We start from the raw sequence: 10,398 nt of genomic DNA, 5'->3' as shown, positions 1-10,398 counted from the left end.
ACTCTGAGAGCCAATGACCAAGCGGGAGTGAGAACGGCCACAGGTTGATCATTTCCTTGTTTCTGATGAAGACGAGACGTGTGTGACTGACTCGAGCATCTGACATTTACCAACAAAACGTACAGCGAAAGACCGTGCAAAACATTTCAGACCGTCCTGCCAACCTGTATACCTTTTAACATTAATGTACGCTGTAACGTTTTTTTCTCTCTAAAGTCGCTGAAAGCTGCTGCTGTTTCAATCCTGTCGGCTCTCTGCAGTGGGCGGGGCTGCTCAGTTCCCCCCGCGACTGATGCGTGCACACACACACACACAAACACACACAATCACACACGGTGGATGCAGGAGAAAACGGAGATGAGACGACACGATGACCTAAATTGAGGACAGCTTTGCTCGTTATTGTAAGTGCGATGATAAGTTAAAGTCCAATAAGTAACGTTACTTTATCAAACGGTATGAATGTGTGTCCCAGGCCAGGCCAGGATAGGAAATGAACTAACAATGTAAAGATCAACAAGCCACTGACACATATGTTCAGATTTGATTCATTCAATAAATTATTATTTTTTGTCTTAAATCCACCAGCGATTTTCATATTATACCAAAATTTGCAGCATCCTGAGCCTTTTTGGTAAGGTTACATGGGAAATCTCAGCCCAGAGTCATTTTATTCTCCCCAGAACAAGTTCCCTTTTTATTTTTAAAGAACTTTATTTATGTGTTTCTGTAGCCCGGCCCTGCATGTCTTCCCTTGTACACCTGTTTTTTGCCAAGCCTCGTCAGCCTGCCTTTGTTTTACCAGTACTGGTAAGCCTTGTTACCCAATCAGTGTTTTTCTATTCATTCCTGTTCCCTGCCCACTCCAGCTGTGCCTTGCCTTTTGATTAGCTGATTAGATGTGTATTTTTACCTGTCTGTTCTTTGAGTTCTTTGTCGGTTTGTTTGTCGTGATTCTCTATGTTGCTCGTCGTGTTCTGTCTATCTTAGTTTTCCAGTTTGTTTCTGTGTTTGGAGAATACATTGTTTGCTCTCCAGTGCCCGTTTCCTGCCTGTTGCTCTCCTGACTGCTTTTGGGTTCAAACCTGCACCAACCATAGGCGCTGATTTATGTTTTCCTCTGTGGGTGCTCACGGGTGCACGCCCTTTAAAAAAAAAAATGTAGTCAAAAAATGTTTGCATTTCAGAACCGTAGGAAATGGACAGCGGCCGACACGAACACACAAGCCTATTAACTCAATAATAAAGCCGTAAAGTAGGCCACTTCTTACAAATACAGATAGGTTTGGAGATGAAAAGTTTAACTGTCACGCAACCGTGCTCGAGCTCCGGAGCACCCACAGTATCGGCACCTATGGCACCGACTGTGACAAATGTTACCATACCATGTTACGTGTCACCAAAGAAAATCAGTTTCATTCAACTAGAAGGACTTTTATTTGAAATGTTTACTTTGTTGATTCAATACACTTCCACTGCTTTGTCACACACAAATGAAAAATAACATCAATATATAATAAATGTGACATAAGCATAACATTACCATGTATATGCTGAGGCCCAGTTAATATTATTTTTCACCACTAAGGACAACATGCAATGTGATGGGGTCGCTCATCATGACAAAACTATTTCTCAGCACGTATGTGTGTTAATGCAGAGGTCATATGTGTCAGCTGTGTATGTTAGTATTTGAGAGCATGTGTGTGTGTGTGTGTGTGTGTGTGTGTGTGACTGTGTGTTTGCAGATGTGCACGCATATGAATATCTGCACTCCTCTGTATGTGAGTGTGAGCTTCATTAACGATGCACGTATGTCTGTGTGTGTGTGTGTGTGTGTGGGGGGGGGAGGGGGGGGATACTGGGGTAAAACAGATGACTTATCACGTCTGTCTCCCAGGAAGTGCATCTTCATTAGTAACCAATCAAAATCCAATTACAGCCAGTATCTTGGCATATTAGGGCCCTGGCATTAAAATGATATGGTGCGCGGATATATTTCCAATCACTGCAGACTGTAATTACCATCGTGTACCATACAGGCCACTCTTAAAAGGCAGTGTGTGTGTGTGTGTGTGTGTGTGTGTGTGTGTGTGTGTGTGTGTGTGTGTGTGTGTGTGTGGGGGGGGGATAGGGGAGAGGGGAAGCGGAAAATGAGCATGAGTGAGAGAAAAGGCGCGAGAGGAGGAGTGTCTTCCAGAGAGTGAGGGAGGAGTGTTTAAGAGAGTGATGGTGTGGGTTCTCATGTGTGTGTGCATGTGAGTGTCTCTGTTGAGGGGATTATGCCACACTTGTCTCATTTCAGCAGTGCAGTAGAAGAGCATTAGAGTTGGATTGTGGATATTTTTGCTAACATCTTTGCCTCAGGCCTGTTACCATTAAAGGCTGGTTGAACATGGCACCCCACAGGGCGTAGTGAATACACAAATAAGCCACTTATCTTGAGTGACAGTTGTGGAGATGGTTTATCAGTCAGGCAGCAAGTAAGCAGGGTCGTCAGTCTGTTACTTTAATCAGTTGATAAGACAGTCAGATAGCTGAATTAGTTAATAGTCAGTCAATGAAGTAATCACTCAGCTCAGGCAGCCAATCAGCTAACCCATGAGCCCAACTGCCAGTCAGTCAGGTTTTTTTTTATTAATCACTTTGTTAGTGAGTCAGGCATCCAGCTAGTCACCTATTAAGAAAGTAAATGAGTAATTAGTCTCCCACCAACACAAGTTATTTCTCATCTTGCCAGGCTGTCTGTTAATCAGTTGATATGATCAGATAGGCAGCAGTTACTGAAGTCAGTCCGTCACACAACCAGTGAACCAATACAAACAAGTATGACTAGTAGTAAACTAGTCATACTTTTTATTATCACCAAGTGTGATGTTTTGGTAAAGTCATAGTTATTTGCATGATAAAATTAGTCCTCTTTTGGTATATATATTTTGATCATATTCGTCAGTAGATAGAGATTGCTCACTGTCACGGGATTGTAAATGTTCAAATTTATTTTTCTTTCTTCTCGTACATGTTGGCAATATTGGTCATGATCGTATTTATATAACTTTTGTTTCCAACATTAAGAATGCAAACGTATGTTTGGTTAATTGCTCTTAAACACATCTAGAGAGGATTTGAGTTGCTATTTTTATTCTCAATTCTTGTCATTTTGGTGCTGGTGAATTTCCTTTGGGGCTGGCTAAAAACTTTTTTGGGGGTCACCAAAAATTCCTCTATAAGTGCTCCCAAAAAATGGAAATTTAACATCTAAAATTCTATGACAACTGGGCAATTCCATCTGCTGATGAAGCTCATTTGATATGATCAAAAGCTCTAGAGCAGCTGGTAAATGGACTTTGAGGTGACATACAGTAGTTTTGTCAGCTAATTACAAGGTCAAGAATGAGTTTTGAAACTAAAATATAATTGATATAGTCTACTAAACTTGTAGTTGTTAATGTGCCATTCTCTAGCAGGAGGATTATTTTTCTGCTAGAATGTTGATCTCTCTTTCTTTGATGCTGCCCTTAAAAAAAAGCTGTGCTCATGTAACAGTGTTGTTGTAAAATCACTGTGTTGGCGGACGGAGGACATTGAGCATGCAGTGCAGGGGTGTAGTGGCAGATGTAGAGGTGGCTTTATAATGATCCCACCATCCTCCTCCTGAACAATTACATAAAAACATCAAAGAGAGAAATAGACAGAATGAGGAAGAGACAGACACTGCATTTACATTTGACATATATTAATTATTGCCTATATTTCAAGATACCCAAGCGTGTAGTTTGAATCACGGCATGTGAATACCTCGACACTCAGACTTGACAGAAAAGTTACGCATTCTACAGGACGTTTTCCTGCTCTGCAACTTTTATTTCCACTGCAACCTCCAAAACTTGTTGTCTACACAGTATTCAGGAACATTTTGTGATTGAAAGTTAAGGATGCATATCAATTCATCTGCCTGAATATGACCCAGGTTATGAGCTAGCGCTTTGCAATACCCCGGCATACAGATTTGTGACTGTAAGTCATCAATTTAGTGAGAGATTCACTTCCCATCTCACTCTATAAGCCACTGATCGGTTTTCAGAGGATATACTTTCAGTCTATATAAAGACTTACTGAACAGTTGTGTGTGTCTGTAACGTGTGTGCATTATGTTGATACTACTGACTAGCTGCTGAAGTTAGAGCGCACATTTGGATTCAGAGTGATGATCAATTCACTAGCAACAAATGATACAAGCATAACTAGTGGAAATGGATCAATATGTCCTGCTTCATGTTGATTGGTTATTTCTGGCACCAGGAAGCCACAGCCACCCAGTAAATCTTGCCCCCGAGGCAGACTAAATGAAACACCCAGGCATTCATCCAAACTACGGCTTGTCGCATGAATCAAAAACAACAGTGAGGTCGTGAGTCTGTTGCCAAAATATTGCAGGCTTTCAGTGTTTTTGCAAAAATGTCAGCTAATAACTGTGGATATGTTTAACAGCCTATTTTAATAGTAAAATAATTAATTAGTAATACAATATTACCATGCAAAGCCCTCTGAGAGCATTGTTTGCCATCATTATGGGAATGATGTGTTAAAAATCACAGATTAGCTCCCTGCTTTCAACAAGCATTGGCATAGCTATTGACAGCGCTCTTGGAGCAGCAGATAACACGATTGGCTTGTTTGATATGAATTTGAGCATCGGATGCACCAACGCTCAACAACTGTACAGCTAAAGCTCACTATTCTCACTATGTAGATAGATTGTTTGGAGGTACTGAAGGACAGCAGCAGCTTTTCACAGAGCTGGGTTATTGTTTAATCACTAAAATTGTACTTAATCTGCACACAATTCTACATTACACATATATACACCATTTTTTCCAACCACATACTTCCTTTACATTCCTTTAATCAATAACTTACACTTCATTTCAAGTATTTTCATCACTTACACCTTCTCTGACACTTCAACTGCTTTCATTTTTTAATTTGTTTAGTTTTTACTATTTTCTTTCATTTAGACTAAATGGCAAATTGATATATTGTAAAAAAAAAAAAAAAATAAAAAAAAAAAAAAAACCTATACATGAATCAATTATGCAACAGCCCTAATGTAGATATACTCTAGTTGGGTGGATGTGTTGCCTTGCAGTCTCGATGCCAAGAGTACAATCAAACTAATATATATTCTATGTACTGAATTGTACATTCAATGCAAGCTAGACTAATGAGTTCATAATTGGTTCATGCTGAAGTGATGTTGAATAGAACAGAATCTTGACTGGATAGTAAAAATAATATATGTATGATGAGCGCTGAATAACCTTTTAATAACATCACTGCGGACCACTTAATTTAGTGAAGACCTTGAGTGTCGGCAAGGCTACGAGAGAGCCAGAATCCTTGAAATATTAAGGAAGAGAGAGAGAGACAGGGAGGGGATGATAAATGTGTCCCTCATTCACACACTCTGGACCCATATTACCTTCTTATTCTAAACGGGTCATTGGCAAAATTACTTAACCCAAGGATGGTGGAATGGTCAGAAATAAAAAGAACAGTATTTATTACATTTCAATATCATTCAGTGCACACCAAGGCCTCACACCAAGTCACTTAAAGCTACTGGAGAATTTCACACTATGGAGTCCTTGAATGGCCACACAAAATCTCTTTATAATGTCACATCTATAAACTTTGGAGCCTTCAAACACACTTTTTTTTCAGTGTAGGTGGAGCCACTATGTATTTGGCTGTATTTCAAATTCCAGTTTACATGGGCTATGCCTTGATGCATTTTTAATAACGTCTTGTCTTATTAACATCTGTGTCTGTGTCAAGAAGTGCAGGTAATGATGCTGATTTAACTCCAGTGAGAGTAAGATAATGTTAGGACGATGTATTAGTTCAAAGCAAAGCTTGATTAAATGTTTCTTTACATTAAAAATGATGGATTAGATCGCTGTGTAAAATAAAAGTAAAAGATTGAATAGTCAACTTTGCATACAAGAACTCTTAAATGTAGATTTGGAAGGAAAGACCCAATATGTTTTCTAGTTTAAAGAGATAAGTTATAAATATAATGTTTGCTAATAAAAATGGCTCCAGAAAACAATTTTCAAGAACTGAGGAAAAAATTTGGAAATATTTGATCAAAAGCTCCTTTCCGCAAACATATATGCAGAGACGCAGTGCACCAGGCGTATTGCTCTCACACACACACACACACACACACACACACACACACACACACACACACACACATTAAGTTCAGCCGCAACTGTCCTTTGCTGTAGAAAACACTAACTGATGGAAAAAAGGATGAAAGGCAGAGAAAAAGAGGTCTGGGATAAATGGTTGCAATCTCATTCCAATTAGGTCTTTTAAGAATAAATGCTTTTTTTTTTCTTTACAAGTTGAGATGACATAATGAACACAATGTGGCAGAACATTCAAGGGCAAGCATTAGCACTGACACACACCCACACACACACATACACACACACACACAGTAGATAAAGATAGCATTATTGTGCAGACCATCACGACCTTGCAGATGCAGAGATATTCTGTGTGTGTGTGTGTGTGTGTGTGTGTGTGTAAACACTGTGACCACAGTAAGCACAGTGTTCACAGTCTGAGCACCATTTGCAACTAGTTATAATGAGCAGTTCGAATTACTGTGTATTTGTGTGTATGTGGGTCTGACGTCCTCAAAATTTCACAATATTTTGTCATCCAAGGTTCCCTGGCAAAAGGGATTACATCAAATATCTAGCACATACACACACACACACACACACACACACACACACACACACACACACACACACACACACACACAAGCACACACACACAGTGGCTCAGATACTTCAGGCATACAATTTCTGGCTTTTCTTTTAAAGTTATTCATGTGTCACAGTACATCAGTCAGTATCTTGCTTTATCCTCTTATTGTTGCTATTTCTCCCTTATTGTTAAATTAACATAATTTAAAGATTAAATCAAATCTGCACACTGTTGACCCTCCTAAATGCTGAGAGTAGTGGTGCACGATATATCGGCCGCCGATATAATATCGGCCGCCGATATAATATCGGCCGATATGGTCATTTTTTTAACACATCGGTATCGGTTCGATATATAATATAATATCGGTTTATATAATTATCTAAATACAAATTTTTTCTTCTGAAAATCTGATGACAGTCATATTTTGCACACAGGTAAAGGTGCCCAATATCAGTCATTTCGGAAAATAAATCACAAAAGCATTTTTGAGCAAAATTGTTTTGGAAAATAGTTCTTTATTCGATTATCATAAAAATTTGTTTTCTATACAGAGATATTGACATCGGTAAATATCGGTATCGGCCATAACAGCAATAATAATATTGGTTATCGGTATCGGCCACAATTTTCACATCGGTGCATCACTAGCTGAGAGGCAATGCCAGTCGAACTACAGCAAAGATGGCCAGAGCGTTATGTGGAAACCTGCTGTTTTTATAGAATCAGTCATGACACTGCTCACAAAGTATGATATTCACTGCAGTTCTTCTGCTGTTGATTTTGACATGTGAAAATCCGAACAGTGTGAAACTCGTTTCCTCCAGTTCACTGGCTCTGTTTGAACATCCTTAATTGGCTTTGCTAGAGAGAAAGTAACATCCTGACAGGCTGATCAACGCTTCCAAAAGCAGAGAGCATCTCCAAGAACAGTAAATGTGCCTTTTTTAGCCACATTGGTGACAGGGCTCTAATGATGCCAATGTTGGTCTGTCCACCTCCTTGGTTCAGACTGAAATGTCTCAACAATTGGATGGATTGCCATGACATTTAGTACAAACATGCATGGATACTAGATGATGTATCCTCATGCCATTGGAGATACCCTGACCTTTCATCTAGCGCCATTACTTTGGTTCATGATCCAATATCTGCAAAAACTGACATTTCCACCCATCAGGCTCAGCTGTACTTTGTGTTTAGTGCTAATTAGCATTAGCATGCTTACATGCTATACTAAGATAGTGAACATTATAAACATTAGCTTTTAGCAGAGTTGCTCACCTCACAGCACTGTGTACTCTGCATTATGTTACTGCATGGATAACAAATCTTTAAACTAAACAGACTGAAAAGCTTTGAATCAGTAGAGTGATGCATCATTTCCATCTCTACTATGGTAAATATTGTATGTCCACCGTACTATGGTCTACACCGTCACATTACTGTACTGTACACTGATGCAAAAGTGAAACAATTAGCAACCTTTTCTTGGTGTCTAACAAGTTGATCAAAGAGTGGATACATCAGGAATTCTGTGTATGTCTTCGCTGTTATTTGCAGAATTCCATCAAACTGACTTTTAGCTTTTGGCAATTCATTTGTTTTCTTCACACAGACAAGACAAAGAGTCTTTTGGCTGATTAGGAGGGATTATGGGTCTTGGTCAAGGTTACTCTGACAATACTTAATGAAGAAGGAGAGAGTATTTCACATTGACAGATCATACCCAGGGGAGTTGAACCTGCAAAATAACAAGTCTAGGTATGAGATTAGACTTTGAGCATATAAAAGTGGGGTCCTTATCTGTTTGAGCTGGGAGAGATTATTACTACTAGTTCATTATCTCTCCTTTCAGGCTTATACCGCTGCAGCTGCTATTACTGCCACAATGGCCTTCAGCCAGATGCTGAGAATAGACTCATTTACTTCAGTTTTATTACTTTTCAGATAGCTGTATCTCTGCATCTGTCCATTTGTCTTTATGAGTGCATGTGTGTGTGTGCGTTGAACCAGCCAACAGATTACTTTATCATCTTTGAGTTTCATTTTCGATAGCCACAACTTTATTATCGCTCGATCTCACTCCTTCTTCTTAAAAGTTCCCAATTTGTGTCTTCTGTAACTATCTGTATTTCTCTCTCTCTCTATCTCTCTCTCTCTCTCCATCCCCTTTTAAAAAGATGTAACATTAGTGGGGCTTTAATTGTCCCCTGCTGACAGCAGAGATGAATAGACAAAAAAACTTAGAGGGGCATTGTCTGGAAGACTGAGAAAAACTGAAGAATGATAAGAAAGGTTGCCAGACAGACAAGACAAAATCAAATGGGCAATCACAGGAATAACCAATAAGACTGGAGACACATAGGCTGTGTCCGGAATCATTCACCCATTCACTACTCCCAGTCCCTACTCACTTTACCGGGGAGTTCTACATAGAGGACTAGTAAGCTCATTGGCAAAATGAAAAAACACTATCGGACACTACATGGGTCATTTTCTCTGCGCCAATAGTTGTGTCATTGCTGTCGCACAAATTAAACATCCAGGAAGCTGAGTTTGCCTCTAATATCATGGTTCGCCTGTAATAGTTTCACGTTACCTTATTCTTCCGAAAACAATAATAATAGTAATAATTATAACTTTTATTTATATAGTGTCATGAAACCCAAGGACACTTTACATAATTACTAAGGGAAGTTGTAGGCTGTAGTGAACAAGTGGTGTTTCAGGAGTTTTTCTGCAGGGAGGGTGTTCCAGAGGGACGGGGCTGCAACATTAAAGGCTCTGTCTCCAAAGGTACAGTCTGGTGTGGGGAATGGAGAGCAGGCCAGCGTCTAAGGACCAGAGGTTTCTGGGTGGGGTGTATAGATGGAGGAGGTCGGAGAGGTACTGTGGGGCCAGGGCGTGGAGGGATTTGTAGGTGAGGAGGAGGATTTTATATTTGATGCGGGACTTAATTGGGAACCAGCGAAGGTGGATGAGGGTTGGGATGATGTGCTCAGGGTCGTCAGGGGGAAAAAGGAGACTGAGTACCCAGGGCCCTCATGTGAGGAGGGCCCAAAAAGATGCTAGAATGAATAGCTGTAGATGTGGGGAGGGGCCCATAGAAAATGTCTTTCTACAGGGCCCAGAATTTTGTGCTACACCCCTGGATGTGCTGCCAGGTCTTGGTGTGGGTGAGGACCCTGGCGGCAGAGTTTTGGACATACTGGAGCCTGTCTAGGGTTTTGCTGGGGACCCCAGACAGGACTCCATTGCAGTAGTCCAAACAGGAGGTAATGAAAGTATGTATGAGGGTTTCTGCCACGGAGTCAGAGAGTGATGGCTGGAGTCTGGAAATGTTTTTAAGAGGAAAAAAAATCGAATTTGGTGATATATTTGATGTGAGTATGGAAAGAGAGGGTGGAGTCTAGGATTACACCAAGGTTGTGGACCTCAGAGGATGGGCAGATGGCGCACCCTTCAACCTTCATGAGATCTCCAACCTTCTGGAGCAGCGCCTTGGGGGCCACAACCAAGAGCTCTGTTTTATTGCTGTTCAGTTTGAGTAGGTTGGTTGACATCCAGGCTTTGATGTCACGCAGACAGTTGACCAGGAAGAGGGGGAGA

The 10,398-nt window shown here is 40.3% G+C and overlaps 1 long non-coding RNA gene across 1 annotated transcript in view; it reads left to right on the top strand.

Moving 5' to 3' along the window:
• The first annotated feature begins 991 nt into the window (after positions 1-991).
• The window catches only part of LOC116061749, an 18,808-nt gene continuing 9,401 nt past the window's right edge, over positions 992-10,398 (top strand). The window contains exons 1-2 of the long non-coding RNA XR_004107803.2: positions 992-1,001; positions 2,481-2,483. This is a non-coding gene — a long non-coding RNA (uncharacterized LOC116061749). The remainder of the gene's footprint in view (positions 1,002-2,480; positions 2,484-10,398) is intronic.

This window comes from Sander lucioperca, chromosome 15 (genome assembly GCF_008315115.2).
Source record: "Sander lucioperca isolate FBNREF2018 chromosome 15, SLUC_FBN_1.2, whole genome shotgun sequence".
Taxonomy (NCBI): Eukaryota; Metazoa; Chordata; class Actinopteri; order Perciformes; family Percidae; genus Sander; species Sander lucioperca.
The sequence above is the reverse complement of the archived record's forward strand: the minus strand, read 5'-3'. Positions and strand labels throughout refer to the sequence as shown.